At 35.7% G+C, this 9,054-nt stretch overlaps 1 non-coding gene across 1 annotated transcript; it reads right to left on the bottom strand.

Moving 5' to 3' along the window:
- Positions 1-6,698: 6,698 nt before the first annotated feature.
- LOC138161180 (U6atac minor spliceosomal RNA) lies at positions 6,699-6,824 on the bottom strand. Its single transcript, XR_011168302.1, has one exon. It is a non-coding gene; the product is annotated as a U6atac minor spliceosomal RNA (small nuclear RNA).
- Positions 6,825-9,054: the final 2,230 nt, after the last annotated feature.

Genomic DNA, 9,054 nt, shown 5'->3' with positions numbered 1-9,054 from the left:
TTGACCTGGGCATCTATTATAACAGGATAATTCAACAAATTGCAGCCTTTAAATCCCATTTCTCTTAATGTCTGTCCTGCCTCTTTCATAAGTTTTTGAAAAGGTATATATCATTCTGAAACTATGGTGAGACAGCCATTAGACTTCCCAGCTTTTTCTGTTTCCCATATGGGATTATAAAGCAGAATTGGACTGAGGTTAAGATGTTTGGTATTTTCTAGGGCTCTTTTTTCCCACAAATTCAGGAGGTGTGCTCTCTTCCTGATCACTGCCTTCGCTCTCACCCATGATACTCAATATTAGTTTAAGACCTGTTTTGTCTGCCGGGTACATTTTAATAACATTATAAATTGCAAATATGGAACCAGAGTCACTCTCCTGTCCATTCTCCTTAAAGTAATTAAGTAAATCCTCCCCCACTGCTTCCCAATCAGTTTCAATGATCTGAGAGCCACTAGGGAACCATGGCTCCAAGTAAATTCCAAATGACTCATGATGGAGAGAGATATCTGCATCAGGAGAAAGAACAAGAAAGAACAGAGTTAGAATGCAGATTGAAGCAAATTACCTGTTCTCTCCTCTTTCTCGTTTGGTTTTCCTCTTTCCCATTGTACATTCCATCCACTATAATCCTTCTTTTCAACCTGACTGATGTCTAATGTGAAAGTATCTGCAGATCCTGTATCTGAATGTATGCCACCATGGGGAATGGGGGGGGGGAGAGGGAGCAGGAGAAAATGTGAAACTCAAAGAACCAGGAAACTGAATCTTGTAAACTCAAAGTAAACAAACAAATTAATAAAGAAAAAAAGATGTTCCGCTGTCTCTTCTATCTTGTCATATTTTCTTCAATCATTTCTTGATCTCATCATTTTACTGACCTCGCCTTGCTGAATTCTCATTTTCTTCCATACGATTCGGGATCTCCTTCTCTAATTGCTTCACTTTCCTTTCACAATCTTCTTGGTTTTCTTGCATTATTTTTTCTACTTTTTGTTGTTGTTTTTCCTCCATCTCTGTCAATTGATTTTGAGTCTTTTCCTTTAAAAATATTCCATGACTTTTTTTAGGGCAGGAGACCATTTGAGTTTACTCTTTGGGGGTAGAAAGGTGTTTCTTTATTTCAATATCCTTCTCTGAAGACGAAATCCAGTCCTTTCTATTCACCTAATAGCATTCTATGTTTGGATTCTTTCTCTTTTGCTTGTGAATTTTTGTGTTAATAGCTTCATTTTTGTAATCACTTCTAACCCTGTAGAATGGGAGATGGTGCCTTTTGCCCCATCTTTAGTTCTCCCCTTTAGCCTGGAATGAAAGTCAAATCTCCAACCTACTTTAAGTGCCCACAGTCAGGGAATTTTTGCTCCACTGCCTCTGCACTCACCAGGCATGTGGTGGTTCCTTCTTGTCCCTGCCACTCTTCACAGAACAACTGGGTCTGCTATTTCTTGTCAACAGGAGTTCCCTTGATTTTCCCAAGGTCAGATGCCCAATGCCTGGGGGGTCAAAGTTCCTGTGCCTGGAGTCAAGGCAACTTCTCAAATCAAGTAGCCATAGGTCTTGCTGCTTGTTGTTTAAGCAGACCCTAGTCTGGAGGTTGTTACTCTTCACAGACACTTCTTCTCAAATTGTCCCAGGAAGACCTCTGTTGTGCCCCTATTCTTATTTATCTTTACCCACACTTTGTTTGCTGTAAGGTGCTATTTTATCTCTTCTGTGACAGAAAATGTTGAGAGTTTGGAATTTGCTGACATACTCTGACATCTTCTCAGACCTCCTCTCCAATACTTGTAGCTCTTAGAAATTGTATCACTAACAGTACACATAGAAGGAATATACAGAGACAGAAGCTATGTATATAAGGTGAATTTGAGGGAATGACAAAAAATATGGTATGAAAAAGATGAGTGCAATTGGTACAGAAGGAAAGGAGAGGCAAAATGGGATAAATTATCTCACATGAAGATAAGACCTGTTACAACGAAGGGTAAATGAGAAGGTGGGTAATGGGCATGGCTTGGTACTTACTCTCTTCATCACTGGCTCAGAGAGAGAATACTACATACAAACATTTGAATGTCAAAATCTCTCTTACCCAGCAGGGAAATAGCAGGGGAAAAGATTAAGTAAAGGGAATGAGGAATGACAGGAGAAAGGGTAGATCATGGGAGGTAGTAAATAGAAGCAAAGCACTGATGAGGAGTGAAAGGCTGAAAGGAGAGAGAGGACAAGAAAGAGGAAGAAATTGATGGAGGGAAATACACAGGTAGTAATTATAACAGTGAATGTGAATGGGATTAACTCTCCCATAAAATGGAAGTGGAAAACAGTGGATCAAAAATAAGAATCCTACAATATGTTGCTTACAAAAAATTCACTTGAATTAGAGAGACACACATAGAGTAAAGGATAGGAGGCAAGATCAGAATCTATTACACTTCAGCTGAAGCAAAAAAAAAGCAGGGGTAATAATCCTGATCTTAAGTAAAGTAAAAGTGATAAACAGACATAATTAAAAGATATAAGGAAGGAAACCACATCTTGGTATCATAGACAATGAGGCTGTCAAATTAGAAGAGCAAGAAATAGTCTACCTCTCAGATCTATGGGGAGGGGAAGAATTTATTACCAAACAAGGGATAGAGAACATTACAAAATATAGAATAGATGATTTTGAACATATTAAATTAAACTTTTTTAGAAATAAAACAATAATCAAACCATTATTACAAGATAAACAGAAAGTTGTATAAAATCTTTATGTCAAGTATCTCTGATAAAGACCTCATTACTCAAATATATAGAGAACTGAGTCAAACTTATGAAAATACAAGCCATTCCCCAATTGATAAATGGTAAAACATATATGTGAACAGGACATTTTCAGATGAAGAAATCAAATATAACTATAGTCACATAAACAAGAGGTCTAAATCATTTTGATTAGAAAAATACAGATTAAAACAACTCTGGAACCCTACCTCACAACAATCAGATTGGTTATTATGATACAAAGTGGGAAAATGAAAAATGTTGGAGTAGATGTAGGAAAATCAGGATGCTAATATACTGTTGATTTAACTGAGAACTGGTCCAACTATTTTGGAAAACAATTTGGAACTATTTCATTAAAATATCAGAACAAGGGAAAATCGCACACACACACACACACACACACACATATATATATATATATATATATATATATTTAGAGTAGCCCTTTGTGGTGGCATAATATTGGAAATTGAGGGGATGCTAATCAGTTGAGGAATGTCTGAACATGTTGTGGTATATAAATATAGTATAATACTATTGTGCATTAAGAAATGATGAACAGGCAGATTTCAGAAAAGCTTGGAAAGACTTGTACAAACTGATGTAAAGTGAGCCAGGAAAATGCACACAGCATCAGCAATATTGTATGATGATCAACAATGAATGACAACTCTACTCAGCACAAAGATGCAAGATGTGTACAAAGGACTCACAAAGGAAGATTCTGTTCATATGCAGATAAATAACTGATGTACTCTGAATGTAGATCAAAGCATATTTTTATTTGCTTTATTCTTTTTCATTTTTATTTTCTTTTGATCTGTTTCTTCTTCCATAATTGTGATGAAAAGAGAAATGTTTTACATGATAGCATGTGTATAAAGCATATCAAACTGCTTATCATTTTCAGAAGAGGGTAGGGAGAAAAATTTGAAATTCCAAAATCTTATACAAATGAGTGCTAAAATTTTTCTTGATATGTAATTGTTGGGGGGAAATATTATATGAATGACTAAAAAATTATGAAGCAAAAATGCCCCAAATATCTTACAACAGGGTTGGGAAACTGTGACCTTGAGGCCCCATGTGGTCCTCTGGATGTTCAAGTGCAGCTTTTTGACTGAATCCAAACTTTGCAGAACAAAAGACCACACTTGAGGACCTGGAAGGCTACATGTGACCTCAAGGGTGCTGGTTTCCCACCCCTGTCTAGAACCAAAGGGTGATAGAGAAATTGAAAGTATACACTAATCACCTTCTGAAAGAGATACAAAAATGAAAAGACACAGAAACATCATAACCACATTCAAGAGCTGCCAGATCAAGAAGAAAATCTTGCAAGCAGTCAGAAAGAAACAATTCAGATATCATGGAGCCACAGTCAGGATCACCCAGGATTTAGCAGTTTCCACATTAAAGGACTGGAGGTCCTTGAATATGATCATTTTCAAGGCAAAGGAGCTAGGATTAAAAGCAAGAAATACCCAGGCAAAGTAAATGTAATTCTTTGAGGGGAAAATGAATATTTAATGAAATAGATGACTTGCAAGTGTTGCTGATTAAAAGACCAGAGATGAAAAGAAAATTTGACTTTCATCTACAAGACTCAAGAGAAGCATAAAGAGGGAAACCTGAAAGAGAGATCATAGGGGAATCAATGAGGCAAAAATATTTATAATCATATTTGGAAAGATGATATTTATAACATCTAAGAAAGTGTTTTCATTGTTAGCATAATTAGAAAGAGCAGACATATAGAAAGTGTATGGTGTGAGATGACAATGGAGGCGTGATTTAAAAACAAATATAATTTAGGGGCAAGAAAGACAAGTGCTCAGGGAGAAGAGAGGGAGAAGGAGACTGGCAGAAATCATGTCATACAGAAGAGGAGCCAGAAATAGCGTTTGTAGAGGAGTGCAACATGAAAGGTGGGCAATGTTTGAACCTCACTCTCATTGAAATTGTTTCAAAGAGAGAATAACGTATACACTCAGCTGGATACAGAAATCTAGATGGCCCTACATAGGGGGGCAGTAGGAGGGGAAGGAGGTAAGAGAAGAGAAACAGGGTTGATAGAAGGGAGGAAGGATTAGAGAAGCAATAGTCAGAAGCAAAACAGACTTTTGAGCAAGCTCTGGGGGAGGGGGAGTAAAAGGAGAATAACAGGATGGAGGGAGAAAACATAGCATATAATCAAAACTGTGAATGATCTCATCCATTAAAAAGAACCCGGAGAAGGAACTAAAATCAGGATCCAACAATATTTCGCCTACAAGTAACACACCTGAAACAGAGAGACACACACAATGTCAAACTAAGGGCTTGGAACAGTATCTATTCTTCTTCCACTGAAGGGGAAAAACGCAGGTGTAGCTATTATGATCTCAGACAAAGCAAAAGCAAAAAATAGACCAAATTAAAATAGATAAGCATTCAAACAAAGTTTTGACAAAATATATTTAGGCAAAGAATTAGTATCAATAGTGAACATATATGCACTATAGGGCACAGCATCAAAATTATTACAGGAAAAGTTTAATGAGTTATAAAGGAAAGAATAAAACTACATTAACAGGGCACCTCAACTTCATGATCCAAGACTTAGATAAATATAAACAAAAATAAACAAGAAATAAATTATAGTGTGGATGAGAATTTTAGAAAAGTTAGACATGATAGCCAAATTGAAAAAAAATTGAATGGGAATAAAAAGTATTTTTTCTCTGATATTTGAGGCATCTTTACAAAAATAACCATTTATTAGGGCAGGCCTGTACAACAAATGACCCATAAGCATGTAATAGGATTTTGGGTGGCCCACTAAAAATGTAGAAGATATTTTGCTCGACAATTTTTATAGGCTGCCTTTAATCCTTTTGGTGGGCCGCAAGCAGCTTGCAGGTTGCAGCTTTTGCACTCTCTCTCTCTCTCTCTCTCTCTCTCTCTCTCTCTCTCTCTCTCTCTCTCTCTCTCTCTCTCTCTCTCTCTCTCTCTCTCTCTCCCTCTCCCTCTCTTATCCTTACTCAAAACATTGATCTCTACTTTCCTTAATTTGCCTTGTCTTCTATTAACACCCCTTTCTTTTCTTCATCCCCTCTTTCTTCCTTGTGTAATATAGATTTCTATACCCAAATGAGTATCAATATTATTACCTCTCTGAGCTAATTTTGATGAGAGAGAGAGAGAGAGAGAGAGAATGTAAGCAGGATGAAGGGAAAGATACAGTAATCATAACTATGAATGTGAACGTGATGAACTTAACCCATAAAAAGGAAGCAGATAGCAGAATGGATTAAAAATCACGGACAGTGTTATTTACAAGAAACACCCTTGAAGCAGAGAGAATTAGAGAACAAAATAAAGGGCTGGAGCAGAATTTATTATGTTTCAGCTGATGTAAAAAAGAAAAGTAGACCCTGACAAGAAAATCTGTTGTATTTGTCCTTAAAAGCGAAGTTTCGAGCTCTTGTCGGAAAATATCGAACATCTGCTAATCTGACTTGCCAATAGCTGGGGGATAAAAACAAACAAACAAACAAAAAAACCCACCAAATACCCCATGAGTGTTGTGCACGGGGCAGTCCAGCCTGCCCTTGTACTGCACTTCCAGGCTAATCTGATCTGCCTGAATAACGTCTGCACCTGCAGTGACAACATCAAGCTCTGGGGGGGAGTCACAACTCTTTCGGACACAGCAGCGGGGATGCAGCCCGCCAGGCGGTCCTCGCGGAAGGGGTACAAGTCCGGCAGCTCCTGCTACTTCTCAGGTTCAGCTTAGCCTTTGTGCTTGGACACCGTGGCTTGTACAGGGCCCAGGGCTAGATGGGAGAAATGGGAGGTGGAGGCGAGAATGAAAACGGTCTTTACACTCGTTTATCACTGGTGCGCTTAAAAACACAACACAACACAACAACAACAAAACCAAAAACCTTGGGTAAATGCCAAGAGTAGGTGAGCATGCCTTAACTGTATATCTGTTGTAAAGGCCATCAGGGCTTCTTCCATCCTTATCAAATGAAATGCTAACCTTCTTTCCTTTCATACAACAAATACATTTTGAAGTCAGCAGTTCACAAAGACTAACAGTTCAGCAGGTGATTTTTGGCTAAGCTAGCTACAGGTGGGCCTGCTGGAGTATTATCGCTGGGTGTAGCATATCTACTAGATTTTGCCAAACCTCCATCAGGACCTGATAATGGAAAATGTCCTGAAGAACAGTATGTCAAAGGTTTAGGTGACTGCATTATCAAGATGGAAAAATCTCATAGTATCACTGGTCTGTAGCAAGGGTTTGCTGTTTATTTGAAGGGTATCCTTGTTTATCAAGCCTCTTATATTGGATCTTATGATATAATTAAGAGTTTATTAGCAAATCCAAAGAAAGTCTAATACCATGTGACATTTTTAAGTGGGCAAGTGGAGACTACCTGCTCTGGAATACTGGCTTAGCCCTTTGACACAGGAGTATTATAATGAGGCAAAATAGTTAAGCTAAGCTCCATTACTGGGGAAGCCTTGACTGTTTTTATCTGCCAAAATGAAGGTTTAAGGACTTTCCTCCATGGAGTCTTCTCCAAAATCTTTGGCACAGATGGTGCCTTAGTGTCGATCTTGTATGATAAAAGAGTTCTTAAATATTGATATTGGAGATAATTCATTGGAATAAGTGGCAAGAATTTAGAGCTTCCCTGTTTGATGTACACATTAGAGAGCTATCGTTTGTATAATTGTTAGCTTGATATATTATATATATATATATATAATATATCAGTAATTTCTTTAAATGCTAATTCTTTGATAAAACTCTGGCTGATTTCAAGGACTTAAATAATGTCAGTCAAACAGATGCTTCTTCACTCTAATGAAACATTTTGCGTTTTGTCCATCAGTAGTATATGCTATTTCTATCAGAATAAAATGTTTTATTTTATTACATATATATTATATATATATACATATATATATATAAACAAATATACAAAAATGTTTTAAATATGGTGGGAGTGGTAGGGAACAAGAAAAATAGGGGTCGTAATTATAATCTCAGAAAAAGCAAAGCTAAATCCATCTAATTAAAAGAGATAAACAGATAAAGTATATCTTGCTAAAATGAAGTAATAGCAATCCTAAATATATATGCACCAAATGGTATAGAATCTTTTTTTAAGGAAATTAAATCAGTTACAGGAGAAAATAAGCAGTACAACTATACTAGGGGGGAATCCAAATTTCTGTTCTCAGATTTAGCTAAATCTAACCAAAACATAAACAAAAAATTAGTTAAAGAGATGAATATAATTTTAGAAAACTTAAACATGATAGATCTTTGGAGAAAATTGAATGGAAATAAATATAACTTTTCCTCAGAGTTACATGACACTGACAGAAAAATTGAGCATAGAATAGGCATTAAAAATCTCACAACTAAATGCAGAAGAACAGAAATATTATATGCATCATTTTCAGATTATAATGCTATAAAATTATATTCAAAAAGGTAATAAATGCAATTTAAAAGGTAATTGGAAACTAAATAATCTAATCCTAAAGAATTAGTGGACAAAAGAACAAATTATAGAAACTATAACTAATTTCAATAAATAGAATGGAAACAAGAAAATGTAACAAAATTTATGGCATACAGCCAAAGCATCACTTAGGGAAAAATTCATCTCTAAATGTTTATATCAATAAAATAGAGCAGATTAATGAATTTGGCATGCAAATAAAAACAAAAAAAATCTGAAAAGAAGAGGAAATTAAAAATCTCCAATTAAATATAAAATAGGGAATCATGAAAATCAGAAGAGATTAATAAAATTGAAAGTAAGAGAACAAGTGAACTAATAAATAAAACTAGGAGCTGGCTTTATGAAGCATAAACAATAAAATAGTTATGCACTTGTTTAATTTGATTTAAAAAAGGAAAGATCCTGAACTAACAGTACTAAAAAATGAAAAGAGTGAATTCCCCACCAATGAAGAGGAAATTATAGCAAATAGGAGCCATTTTGTCCAGTTATATGACAATAAATCTGACTAAGTGAAATGAACGAATATATTCAAAAATATAAATTGCATAGATTTATAGAAGAGGGAAAAGAATATTTAAATAACTCATAGAAAAAGAAATTGTACAAGCAAAAAATCTTCAGTCCAAGAAAAAAAATCCAGAGGACTAAGTAGTTTCACAAACAAATTCTGTGAAACATTTAAAGAAAAACTGTTTCTATTTTTTTTTAAAGCAACTGGGGTTAAATAACTTGTCCAAAGTTACAC

The sequence above is a fragment of the Petaurus breviceps genome, unplaced genomic scaffold (genome assembly GCF_028583685.1).
Source record: "Petaurus breviceps papuanus isolate PSGF00001 unplaced genomic scaffold, PetGlider_PUasm1.0 183, whole genome shotgun sequence".
Classification (NCBI taxonomy): Eukaryota; Metazoa; Chordata; class Mammalia; order Diprotodontia; family Petauridae; genus Petaurus; species Petaurus breviceps.
This window is presented reverse-complemented; position numbering and strand designations above follow the sequence as displayed.